Source organism: Gopherus flavomarginatus, chromosome 1 (assembly GCF_025201925.1).
Source record: "Gopherus flavomarginatus isolate rGopFla2 chromosome 1, rGopFla2.mat.asm, whole genome shotgun sequence".
Lineage (NCBI taxonomy): Eukaryota > Metazoa > Chordata > Testudines > Testudinidae > Gopherus > Gopherus flavomarginatus.
In genome coordinates, this window is record NC_066617.1 from 99,581,361 (window position 1) to 99,595,278 (window position 13,918).

A 13,918-nucleotide genomic window follows, 5' to 3' on the forward strand; every position below is an offset into this window, starting at 1 on the left:
CCTTAGCACACCTGTTTCTCGCCGTGAGCCGCCTCAGGGAGTCCACTCCCTCTGGACCCCTGGGGCCTCCACCCTCCGAAGGGGATGATGCAACCCTGTTCTCTAGACTGGAGTGACTCTCAGCCAGCGTAAAACAGAAGGATTTATTGAGCGTTGAACACAGCACAGGAAACTCTCCCAGCCCTCAGGCCTGGCCTCCCTCAGCACAGCACATCCACGTCTCCCCTGCATCCAGGTGGGCTCTGCCTGCTACCTCTCTCCAGCCCAGAGCCTCCCTGCTTCCCAGTTCGAAGTGGGGAGAGATGTGATGAAGTGGGGGATTTTCTTGGTTTTCCTTGATTTTCCAATGGCTTGCATGCAGAGGGGGTGGGACTCAGTTTCCCTGGGTGTAACTGGTTTGACAAGCTGAGGGGAGAGGGAGTTTGTTGTTACAGAAGACCGATGAGGGAACTTGGGATCTCAGACAATGGCCTGGAGGATGGGGACCCCAACAACTGGTGACCCGGTGACCCAGAGGCCCAGCACAGGAGTCACAGCTGGTTCTGGCCAGTGGGAGGACAATGGGCTGTGAAGAGAGGACCCGGGTAACCTAATGAGCCAGTTCCAGCCAGAGAAGGCCAGAGGACAGAAGAAGAGAGAGGAGGCCCAGGCGCTCCTATTTACCAGGAGAGAAGACAATAGACAGATACAGGGCTTGGGGCTGGTGATATCAGATGCCGAGCTGGGAAGCAGGGGGGCTCTGGGCTAGAGAGAGGAAGCAGGCAGAGCCTACCTGGATGCTGAGGAGACTTGGATGTGCTGCGCTGAGGGAGCACATAGCAAAATCTACCACCACCAGATTATATATCTTCCCTGAATGGGTCACCGTGCTGAGGTGTCCCACTATGTCCACGGCCACCTTCTGGAAAGACTCATCTATGATGGGCAAAGGCCTCAGCGGTGCTTTACACTTATCCCTGGCCTTCCTCACTCTCTGGCAGGACTCACAGGACCTGCAATACTGTTGGACCGCATCAAAGACCCCGGGCCAGTAAAAGTTCTGCAGCAGACTTTGCCTGGTGCGCTGGATGCCCTGTTGCCCTGAAAGGGGAATATTGTGGGCCAAGTACAACAGTCTGTGGTGGTACCTCTGGGGAACCACCAGCTGCCTCCTGGCTTTCCAAGGTTCAGTTTGCCCTGAACCAGCCCATACCTGGCATAGGAATCCCTTCTCCCACAGGAATCTCCTGGGATCCTGCAGTGCTGTGGCCAACCAGGGCCCTCAGCTTCTCCACGGAGGGATCTTCGTGCAGCTCCGTCTGGAACTCAGCTGCTGGGTTTGAGGATACAGCTCTGGCTGGCTATGCCTCAGTTTTGCGCCCTACCCTCGGTGCTTCGGTCCCCCCTGTCAGGAGGTCCTGCATCCCTTCCTGGCTCTGGCTCCGGCTCCGGGTAAGGACCAGGGCGCTCTGAGTGCCATCCAGACAGTTCTCCAAGTCATTACCCATTAGCACCTCAGTAGGCAGGTGATCGTGCACTCCGACCCCTTTGGGTCCCTCCTTAGCCCTCCATTTCAGGTGTATCCTCACTACAGGCACCTTGATGGGGGCCTGAACACTCCCCTCATGTAGGTAATCGGGCACTAGGTGGTCTGGGCCCACCAGATCGGACTGCACCAGCATCACCTCTTCATCCATGTCCCAGAACCCCTGGATGCTCCTTCCTCCCACCTCAATGGGGATGATGTGGCAATTGTCCCCCAGGGCCTGTCCCACACTCCCCCAGCTGATGGAGTACAGGTATTCTGGACTTGGGGCCCTGCCTTCCCCTGCTGGCCTGGTGGTCCTCTCCCCCTGGCACAGCCCTCTTGACTGCTGCCCCCTGGACCAGCAATGCCCCCTCTTGGTGGGCTTCCACCCAATTGACACCCAGTGGGTTCTACTTGGCTGCGATTTCCTTCATCTTCAGGCATTGTGCCACCTTGTGTCCCTTTTGGTCACAGTAATTACATTACAGGCCCTTCAAGTCCCACAGAGGGGGTTGTCCAGCCCTGGCATTCATGGGAAACCCTGAGTTGGGCTTCCTGGAGTCCCACCTTTGAGAGGTCTCTGGGTGACTCCCCTTATGAGTCCCAGATGTGGGTCTCCCTCCTGCCCCTGATTTGCTGTTCACAAACTCATCCGTCAGTGCCCCCACACTGTGCAGATCTTTGGGCTTCCGGTCCACTAACCACATCTTAAGGTCTGGAGGGAAGATGTCACACAGCTGCTCCAACCCCAGCAGGTTATACACATCCTCTGCAGTAGTGGCCCCTGTGCCCTTCCCCCGTTTAAGAAGATATTGCCCTGGCAGGTTGGTGACCTTCTTGTAAGAGACACCTGAGGTCTTGTGTACACCCCAGAATCATTTCCTGTACGCCTCAGGGGTCAGTTCAAACTTCAGCGTCAAACTCTGTTTGAACAGGTCATAGTCCCCCATCTCAATACCATTCATTTGGCTGAATGCCTCTATGGCCTTGGGACCCAGCATGGGGGGTTAGACAGCGAAACCTCTCTGCAGGGTCAGTCTGGTTCAGATCACAAGCCTTCTCAAAGGCTGTGAGGTAGACATCAATATCTCCCCCGCCTTTGAACTGGGGCAGCAGTTTGGTGTGTAGGTTCCCGACAACACTGGCATCTCAGGGCCTTTCTCCACTTACCCTCCAGCAGGCCCTCTTGGCCCGCTGCACCTACAACTCCAACTCGTGCTTTCGCTGTTCTGCACGGTCTGCCAGCCTCCGCTCCTCCAGTTCCAGCTTCTTCGCTTTCAGCTCCAGCTCCAGTTTCCGCAACTCCTCTAGGGAAGAACTCTACTGGGGTCTCCCCATACTGACCAGGGATTCGGGTCTGATGGAGTCCCAGTCGCTATACAGACTGCCCCCACAGCTACTCCCTGGCTCTCTGGGCACCCCAAGAGACCCCATGGAGTCTGGAGCCTGTTCCTCAAACTGGTCATTCTCTACAAGCTGAGCAATCAGCTGCTCCTTAGAGAGTCTCCCGATGCTCAGCCCTCTCTCCCTGCAAGATGTGCCAGGTCACTCTTACAGAGCTGATTATAGGCCATTTCCAGGCTGGTTCCTTTCAATACCCTTGTTCTATCGCTGGCAGCCACACACTGCCAAGCGCCTGCGATCGCAGCCAACCATCTACAAGGTGCATCTGCGAACCATCCTCTGCTACCACGTTGTTATGGACTCACAGATAGTGCTCACTCTTGGCCCCATGTGGTCCATGGAGGGGTGCCCTTTTCAGTGAGACAGCCCTTCTCCTGGGGGTTAACTCTCTCTTGGGGGTAATCCCCCCACCTCCTGGAGCCGCACCTCTCTGAGCCTTAGCACACCTGTTTCTCGCCGTGGGCCTCCTTAGGGAGTCCACTCGCTCTGGACCCCCAGGGCTTCCACCCCCCGAAGGGGCTGATGCAACCCTGATCTCTAGACCGGAGTGACTCTCAGCCAGTGTAAAATAGGAGGGTTTATTGAGCACTGAACACAGCACAGGAAACTCTCCCAGCCCTCAGGCCTGGCCTCCCTCAGCACAGCACATCCAAGTCTCCCCTTCATCCAGGTGGCCTCGACTGTCCCCTCTCTCCAGCCCAGAGCCCCCCTGCTTCCCAGTTCGGCATCTGATATCACCGATCCCAAACCCCGCCTCTATCCATTGTCTTCTCTCCAGGTAAACAGGGTTGCCTGGGCCTTCTCTCCCCTCTTCTGTCCTCTGGCCTCCTCTGGCTGGAACCGGCTCATTAGGTCACCAGGGTCCTCTCTTCACAGCCCATTGTCCTCCCACTAGCCAGAACCGGCTGTGGCTCCTAAGCTGGGCATCCAGATCACCAGGTCACCAGTTGCTGGGGTATCCATCCTCCAGGCCATTGGCTGAGGTCCCAAGTACCCTCACCGGTCCTCTGTAACAATAAACTCCCTCTCCCCTCAGCTTGTCAAACCAGTAACACCCAGGGAAACTGAGTCTCACCCCTTCTGCATGCAAACCATTGGAAAAACAAGGAAAATCAAGAAAATCCCCCACTTCGTCACACCAGTGTCTCAGGCCAAACACACAGGAATAACCTGCAAACACAGGACAATTAGTTATTACCCATCCATTCCTATACAAATAGAGGTTCAGGGAAGTACAGTAAGTCAGACAGCAGTTGTAATTCCTAAACTTCTATACCACATGCTTGTAGGATGAGACTTCCCAGGGTCTGGAAATCTACTCCCAGTAGATTGATTGAGGGAATGTAGTAGCCTGCTGCTGATATCATGACTCCAGTAAACAGACCACCTTCCATCTTCTCTGAATCAGCCCCAGACGTGCTTTCAGCATCTAGTAAATCTTGGAAGACTAAATGAGAAAGGAGGGCAGACCCCAGAATCAAAAGGTGGTGCTTGTTGGTAACTGATCTCATTCAGCTTGTGGGGAGGCAATTTGGACTGTTGTTGAACTGGAGGTTGGGCCAACTTCCACAGAGACCAGTCCTGGAGGTGAAAATAAAATAGTCTCCCTTGAGTTTGGACATATTGTTCCCTTGTATAAGAATTTTGGGCAGGACCAGGCCAATGACACCATATACTGAAATATTAGAAAAGAACTCGGTGAGGCAAGTGGCGTCCCAGTAGAGGAGAAACTCAAAGGTCCAGGGCCTTACTTTGTGATTTTGAAAAAAGGGCCTGTTATATAGACTAGTCTGACTACAGGACCAAGAACTGCAGCAGCTTTTAGTAGTACCCTGAGGACCCAGAAAGGCCGTATTAGACTTAGCTCATAGTCACTTGTTCAGGGGACATTTGGGGGTGGATAAAACACTGGATAGAATCCCATGAAGGTTTTTTTCACCAGGAATCTATATGGAGGTTCAATGCTATTGCACCTCCTGCCCTAAATGCCAATTGCACAGCCCACACCCTCACGCAAGGGCCCTTTTAGTACCCCTACTAATTACTGAAGTCCCATTTGAGAGGATAGTGGGCCTGATAGGTCTGCTGGAGAAATCACCCCAAGGTCATCTGGCTGTGCTCATGATTCTGGACTATGCTGCCCAGTACCCGGAAGCTGTACCCTGTGAAACACAATGTCCAAGAGGATAGCAAAGGAGTTAATCCAAATTTTATCTCAGATACTGAGCCAAGATGGAAGAATTGGAATAACTTGCTACTTTACCTGATGTTTGCTATAAGGGAGGTTTCCCAGGCTTCCACAGGCATTTCCCTGCTTCATGTTGCTATATGGTAACCATCCCCAGGGCATATTGAACATTGCCAAGGATGACTGGGTCGAATAGACTAGTCAAGGAAGATGTCATTGAATACGTGATGCAGATGCAGGACAGAATAGCCAAAGTCATCCCCATAGTGCAAGTTGGGAGGGGAGGAGAGCACAAAAGGCCCAACAGGCCTATTATAATTGTCAAGTGAAGGTATGGAAATGCCAGATAGGGGATTAGATAATGGTGCTGGTGCCCACTGTGGAAAGCAAGCTCTTGACCAGATGGCAGGGGTCATACAAAGTAACAGAGGGGAGGTTAACTATAAGATTTGACACCTGATCACTGAAAGCAGAAGCAAATCTACCACGTCAACCTGTTAAAGCCCTGGCAAGACAGAGGAGCTTATATGGTTGCTCTAGAGACATCACTTCAGGAAGATAAACTGTAGGGATGTGTAAAATATGCCCCACATTGAACCCTGAACAATGTACAGAAGCCGTCAAGATGATTAAGCGAAATCACAATGTGTTCTCAGGGAAGCCAGGCAGAACCATGGAAGCTCATCACCACGTCATCATGGATCCAGAAGTAAAGGTGAAGAATTAACCATACCAAATCCCTGTGGCAAAAAGATCAGTACAGAAGCTGAGAATGCTGGAATTGGGAGTCATTAAAGAGTCCCATAGTCAGTGGCCCAGTCCAGTCGTTCTGGTACCTAAACCAGATGGTACCATGAGGTTCTGTAGTGACTTCCAAAAATTAAATAAAATGTCCTAGTTCAATGCTTACTCATTCCTCAAATACACAGGCTAGTAGACCAGTTGGGAAAAGCAATATTTTTGTCTACCGTCAATTTGACGAAAGGATATTGGCAAATCCCTCTGGCAGAGGTGGCCAAAGAGAAGACTGTCTTTCTTACATCAGAGAGCCAATACCAGAACATAGTCCTCCCTTTTGGATTGCATGGGGCTCCAGCAACCTTCCAATGCCTCATCAATAAGCTAGTATGCCCACATGCCAAGTATGCAGCTGTTTACTTGGATGATGTGATCATTTGCAGCCAAGACTGGGAGATACATCTGGAAAAGGTGGAAGCAGTACTGGATACCCTGAGGAAAGCAAGTCTCACCACTAAGCCATCCAAATATGCAATATTGGTAGTGGAAGCCAAATACCTCCGGTACATTATGGGGAGAGGCATAGTGAAACCCCAACTGAACAAAGTAGAGACAATACAAAGTTTGTCTTGACCGATCAGGAAGAAACAGGTGAGAGCATTCCTGGGAATAGAGGGGCATTACAGGTGATTCATTCCCCACTTTGCCTCTAGGGCATACCCTCTGAGAGATCTGATAAAGGCCAGAGGCCCAGATACAGTATAATGAACTGGTGTGGCTGAAGAAGATTTTGTGGATCTGAGGCCAGCCCTCTGCACTCATCCAGTTCTAGCAGCCACAGACTTTGAAAAGGTCATACTACAAATGGATGCCTACAAGGTAGGGTTGAGAGCCATGCTTCTCTAAATAGAAGGAGAGGAAGAACACCCAGTCTTGTACTTCAGTAGAAAATTCCTTCCCAGAGAACAAAAATATGGTGTGGTGGAGAAGGAATGTCTTGTGGTACAGTGGGCCATGGAAACCCTGCGGTACTACTGGCTCGCACGGAGGTTTATCCTCATTACGGACCAGGCTCCCCTGAAGTGGATGCACCAGAAGAAATGGGAGAGTAACATGATGGGTCCTTTCGCTACAACCCTCCCACATCGGGGCACAGCACAGGGCAGGAATCAAGCATGGCAACGCTGATGGCCTGTCATGAGTATGCTGTTTCCTGGCCCATGTAGCCAAAGTCCCTAATGCTGAGCCGGAGTTGGGGACCAAGATGTGACCAAGTCAGAGCAGCTGTAAGCGAGTGGTAGAAGGCAGGTGTATCCGTCCTATAATGGTGAAGGCTCTTTTCCCCATGAACTGAAAAGAGGTTACTTCAGGTTAATTAGAGACACCTGAGTCCAATTCAGGGCCACCTTTAATAACCCCTCTTCTGGTGCTAGAGGGAGAGGAGGGAGAAAAAACTAGTGACAACAGGGATGGAGCAGCAGGGAGAAAAGTCTTCTCCTAGGCAGAGGGCTGTTCCCCTATAGGGAGGATAAACATACTCCAACCACCCCCTCCACCAGAGACTGACATGGCCAAAGAGGAGCCTGGCTACAGCACCCAAAATCAGAAGCCACTTTGGCATGTGTGGCTGTTAACTTCAGTTTGGGCTGGGCCGTGTGTTAGCTCACATTCCAGGGAGCACCACGTCCTCCTCCCCCCTCCCTCCGTCCCTTTGCTTCCCCCATCCCCACAGCAGCAGCAGGAAAGGTTGGCGGAGTGGGGCTATTTTTGGGAGCATCTCCCTAGCAACGGCTGCCACCACCGTCTGTGGTGGTTTTTCCATAGGTGCTAAAATATTCTATGCTGCTTATTAAAGAAAGCAGCTGGGAGAGAGTGGCAGGGATGGGAAGAGGTAGCTATCCGCTGCCTCACCCAGCAGTTTGCTGCTGGCAGCGTGGGGTACAGCCGACCCTGGCTGGAGAGGGTGAGAGTGAACCAGGTGTATTTAAATGAAGACTGTCTCCATTGTGGGTCAGTGAAGTTCTCTCTAGAAAACACACAATGCCCCCTGCTGGCAGATTCCGTATGTCGTGCAATGCTAAGTCTATAGAGAACGGCCGAGGAGGCACAATCAGCCACTTGTTTGGGAGATGAGGGTGAAGAGTTCGTGCCTCATGTCTCTTCCTTTCTTTACTCACCATTCCTGACCTATGGCTGAGGTCAGATTGGCAGTGACAGCATTTTGGGGGGAGTCATGTCCAGGGAGGGGGAGAACAGGATACCAGAAGATTCATCTTCTCCCCCTTAAAAAAAAAGAAGAATGTTGCCTTCTCATTCTACTGGGGGGTTTTATATGGCCCCCATCACTGTAGTAGCTGAGTGCTTCATGAGTACTAAAGGATTTTATCCTCTCATCCCCTCCCATGAGTCTTGGAAGAATTGTCTTCATGCTAGAAATGGGGCATTAAGCCACAGTGAGGTGAAGTGATTTGCCCGAGGTCACAGAGGGAATTAGTGGCATAGCCAAGAGCTCCTGAATCCCACTCCAGCTCAAGCCCATCCTTCCTTCATGGTTGCCTTGCTGTGAAGGAAGCACCTGGAGAATTGTTCTGAGAGAAGACAGGGCCTGATCATCAAAATAATTTCACCATTCACATTTCTAGTGGCTTGACTCCTGAAGGGTCCCAAAGCACTTTCTCTCCTAGGCTGGGATCTCTGAAGCGTAGCTGCCTTTGAGATGGAGCAGTGCACAACAACACAACAGTTTTCACGGGGGGAAAACAACCACTGAAGCCACAGAGGGGATATGAGGTAGCAAGAATACAATTACCCAAGCTGGAACTGGACTATGACAGCACCGAGATCTCTTGGGGAAAGGGTCATGGGACCTTTACAGACACAAATAGTGGCTTGACAGTATCTCTCATTTGAAAGATGGTGTTTATAGTTGAACCGCAGGCTCCTAGCACTCTGCTGGTGTGAGTTCAGTACTAACTCAGAGGGAAGAGCACTCCCTACTGACTGACACCAGCTCCTGCATCATCTGAGGTGCCTTGGAGGTCTTCCATCCAAGGGCTAAGCGAACTGTGCTCTCTGGAGCTCTCGTGGGTGGTCTGCAAAGAGCAAGCTGGTTGCATGGTGCTGGCTCTTCCTCTTTACAGCTGCTAAACTGCACTGAAAGATGCTAAACCCACATCTCTTTCCCTATATTGCTGTTCCATGTAAGTGCTTGCTGTGGCTGCCACTGGGATGGCGTTTGATCGCCAGTGAGAGGAGAGGTGGTCTGTGGAATTACTCATGGGAGGAGAGGTGTCCACAAGGCAGTGTTTTATTAGGATGTGATCCATGTTCTGAAAGGGTTTAGGAACCTCTGGCTGAGGAAATTCAGTGAGACCAGAACCTCCCAGTGACTGGCCCTGAAGCCCAAAGGTCAAGCACCTAAGGGATACTGAGTAGCTAAAGGGAGAGCCCTGTTACCTGTACCTTGTTCTAATACGAAAATGAGGGGCTCCCCCTGTGCTTTCCTCTGACACAAAGCCCCTGTTGCCTGCTAGAGGAGCAGCCCTGTGAAAAATAGCTGAGGGCTTGTCTACATCACAAAGTTGCAGCGCTGGTGAGGGGGTTACAGTGCTGCAACTTAGGAGGTGTACACATCTGCAGGGCATCACCAGCGCTGCAACTCCCTGTTTGCAGTGCTGGCCGTACTCCCGTTTTGTCTCGGGTGTAGAGGATCCAGCGCTGGTAATCAAGTGTAGACACTTACCAGCGCTTTTCTTGACCTCCGTGGAATAAGCAGGTATCCCAGCATACCTGAGGAAGCCTCTGGTAATCAAGCTGGTCTCCTTCCCCGGTTTGCTCTCGCGTTCCCCGAACCCCGAGCAAGCAGGTCTCCTTCCCTGCGGTTTGCAGGGTGGTTCGGGGAACGCTAGAGCAAACCGCGGCGAAGATGGTCTCCTTCCCCGGTTTGCTCTCGCGTTCCCCGAACCCCCGAGCAAGCAGGTCTCCTTCCCTGCGGTTTGCTGGGTGGTTCCGGGAACACGATAGCAAACCGCGGCGAAGCTGGTCTCCTTCCCCGGTTTGCTCTCGCGTTCCCCGAACCCCCGAGCAAGCAGGTCTCCTTCCCTGCAGTTTGCAGGGGGGTTCGGGGAACGCGAGAGCAAACCGCGGCGAAGATGGTCTCCTTCCCCGGTTTGCTCTCGCGTTCCCCGAACCCCCCTTGAAGCCGCCCAACAGCGCTGCAGTGTGGCCACATCTAACACCACTTGCAGCGCTGGTTGCTGTAAGTGTGGCCACTCTGCAGCGCTGGCCCTATACAGCTGTACTAATACAGCTGTAACAACCAGCGCTGCAAAATTGTAGATGTAGACATACCCTGAGACATTTCCAGGAGGTGAGACCTAGAGAGTATTTTCCTGGCTGAATTGCTCAGCAGGTGAGGGACACAGCATCACAGCAGGCCCTGAAATAACTCCACAGAGATCCTCAGAAGGCCCCTGAGGACCTCTGGAAGGACATTGTTTGTAGATCTACAGTAGGATCACCCAGTCCTGGGAACTGCTTCAAATCCAATGACAAGCAAAAATAGTGATGACACACGGCACCTTTGGAGAAAGTTCTGGAAGAGTGTGACAGCTGGCGAATTAGAGGGAGATTTCTGTACTGCCCTGGATTAGATGCTGGGTGCAGCATCTGGGAAGAAGAAAAAAAAAGGACCTGGATTTCTCTGCCTTCTGGTATGGACTGTGTGGCAAGCCTCTACAGGCTACTGTGCTCCATGCAAACATGCCTGGAGCATCTGAGCGCCAGCTGCATGTGTTCCCATTCGTGTTTCCATTGCTTTTGGTTGCGCTCTCATCTCTCCCCATCTCTGCATCTGCAGTGTGTATCCATGGCTCTGAGATCACATGTGAGGATGGGCTAAAGTAGCAGAAAGCTGTTGGATTCTACCAGAGAGTTACTGACTTCTTAGCTACAGACTGCATAGCAATCCGAGAGAGAGAGTGAGAGGGAGGAAGGAGAGAGAAAAAATAGAATGGAGAAAAAGAGCGAATAGAGAGATTGTAAAATAAGAGACAAACTGAGGGGGGGGGGGGCGGGAAAGCAACAACCAGACAAAAAAAGAGAAAGAGGGTGATAAACAGACAGAAGGGAGAAACCAGTCCAAGAACTCATCGCCAAGCTGCAGACAAATAAAGCTCATAAAGGATGGAAATTCCTCAAAACAAAAAATGCTAAAAAGGGGGAGATACAAAGTGCAGGAAAGAGAAGGAGATAGAGACAAATGAGGGAAAGTTAGAGCATGCCAGAAGGAATTCTTAGGAGGAAGAAGTAGCTACTTGAAAAATAGAGAGGAGATAGAAAGAGAGACTAAAAGGAGAGAGACCCCCCAGATTCCTTAAATCCAGGCTCGGTGACAGATTTCATGGTGGGATGGAGAAATCTCCCTCTTTTCCATTTCCCTGACTTTTGGCTCTCCAGGACTCAAACAGGGAATAACACAGGACCTGGGTAAGAAATTATTATGGTTATTAGCCTCATTATAATTTTCCAGGATTTTTGCTATGCTAATAATGCATAATTTCATATGAATTATCTATGCAAATATATATAATATGTATAAGTATGTGTGCATATATATAAACGTATTTATGTCTGCATATATGTGTGTGTGTGTGTATATATAAAACTGTGTGTGTGTGTATATATAGAAAATAAAGTGTAAGAATGAGTGTGTATAGATATATATACACACGTCTTTATATATGTAAAGATAGATAGATATACACACACACATACACACAAAAACACATATATATAATTAAAGTTCCATAACTTTCCCTCTTTTTTTGACCTGGAATGTCATCTTTGGTTACATTTACGAGACTTTTTATTGTTAAGTCACAAATAATTTGTTGGCTGCTCCCCTTTATAGGGTATGTTTTTGTTTTCCCTTCGTCTCTCACCCCCAATTGCTGGCACCCTCCACATCTTCTCTGTGCCTTTCCACCCTCTTTCCCTAATCAAGTCTAGAGATGAGGAGCTGGATTCCTTGGGCATGTGCTCAAAAACTCGGGCACATCAGGGCACATGCTGGTTCTCGCTCTGTGAAGCTTGTCAGCATTGATAATCGATACCCCACACCCCTCTGTCCAACCTCTTCTAGGTCACTGATTGTCTGTGTGGCTGATCTAATTGGCAGAAATGAAGCCCAAATAAGCAGTGTCTAAAGTGGCTTCAAACTCTTGAGTTTCTTTGAAGCTGAAGAAGCAGCCAGCAACATGCCGGGGAAAATCTCTGTTTCATCTAATCTCTCCCTCTCCCTGTGCTTCTAGTACATCCATCACTACAGTGCGTTGTGTTGTCAGAGTGTGTGGGTGGACCTGGCATGTCTCATGTGACCTCCTGCTGCCACCCCACACTCTGGAGGTCCCTCCTGTACACGTTGGACACTGCATCCTCATTAGTGGGCAAATTTCAGAGGGGCTCCCTCTGCTAGGAAGCTGACGTATTCCATCACCAGAGTCCATCCATTCCCACATCATTGATGGAGGAAGGAGGTGACAGCCATGGCTTGATGTCCCAGTTAGATTATTCCATTTAACATACCCAGGAAGTATTGGTATTGAATGACCCAAATGACTAGTAGGAGAGACATCTAAGGGCTGGTCTATGCACAGTTTTTGTGCTGTGGTATCTGTTGAGAAACTGACATCATTAGATCAGTGCAACCCCCATCCCCACCATGGGCGCAATTATTCTGATATAAAGGTGCCTATGCTGTATAGCTTATTCCTGGAAATTTACCAAAGCAAGTGACTGTGGTATATTATATTTATATTGGTGCAGCTGCATCCGCAGTAGGGGTTGTACTGACTGAACGATCAGCTATAGCAGCACAAAAACTGCATCGTCAACCTTATAGAGCCAAATCCACTTGCTTTACTCAGCTGAGCGGCCCTATTGACTTCAGTGAGGAGATAGTGACTTCAGTGTGCAAGGACAGTGGGGATTGGCCTGAAATGTATTTGAATGGGTGACATATGGCAAACAAAATCATCCCCTTCCAATCCATGAGGCACAGAGCTAACATGGGTGCTAAAATGGATGGGGCCTCTCTGAAGTGCCCTGGCCTTGCTGGGAGGATGGAAAGAGAATAGCTTCCCTTCAGGATCGGCTCTTCACCTGCTCTGTTCTGAGGTGTAAAGCAGATGGGACTGGATATAGGAATTAACCTTTGGGGTTTTCTCTTCAAATCCCATTGAGTAATTTTTTTTTCATTTGATCAACAATGGAATGTGCTCTCACCCTCCCAAATGGGCAGTGGTCTGTGGAAGGAGGGTGGCAATCTATGCTGGAATCCCCGTCACTGGAGGTTCTTTTCAGACCACGCTGAACAAACACCTATCAGGGATGCTCTAGGTTTACCTGGTCCCGTCTCAGCGCAGGAAGCTGAACTCGATGACCTCTCGAGAGCCCTTCCAGCCTTACCTCTCTATGATTCTATGATGTCAAAACTGGTGTTCCGTGTGGTCAGGTGAGGGAGAGAACCAGGGCCAGAGGCCAGCGGCGGTGACAGTCAACTTGTTTCTTCCTTATGCACATATGCCATCCCCACGGCTTCCAAGGGTGGAGAGGAGAATGGTTAAATTTACCTATCTATGTCCACACACATGTACAGTGTCATTATATTGCAGACATTCGGGGCTGTGTGATCTCAAGTTTCCTGACTTTGGAAAAAGGCTTCCTGGGACACCATGCTCTGAGGGGGTGGGCTCTGATTTCCTCTTGTTTGAAGTCTGTGTGTGGATATTGGGGGTTGGGGGGGGCTCTATTCTCACTGCATCATTACCCAAGCGGGGGCCCTGCTGTCTGCCCCTCCCCTTCTCAAAGACTATTTGGGCCCCCTGCACTTTTTGTGCACAAGGGACAGAGTTGATGTGTGTCAAGCCCATTTGGTGCAAACTGAGTGCAAATGTGTTTGTGTGTCTAAACACAAGCCTTGCCTGGATGCTGTCAGTCCTTGCCCAGCATAGTGTGCCAAGTTATTGTGTGCCAGCCTGATTGTGAGCAGAAGCTAGTGATGCCTGGGTGCAAGTAAGGTT

At 50.4% G+C, this 13,918-nt stretch overlaps 1 protein-coding gene across 2 annotated transcripts in view; it reads left to right on the forward strand.

The window, feature by feature from the left end:
• The first annotated feature begins 10,715 nt into the window (after nucleotides 1-10,715).
• Nucleotides 10,716-13,918, forward strand: part of KCNJ4 (potassium inwardly rectifying channel subfamily J member 4) — a 32,727-nt gene continuing 29,524 nt past the window's right edge. For both annotated transcript variants that reach the window (XM_050917371.1, XM_050917381.1), the window contains exon 1: nucleotides 10,716-11,324. The gene's annotated coding sequence lies outside the window, so the exon portion shown is untranslated. The remainder of the gene's footprint in view (nucleotides 11,325-13,918) is intronic.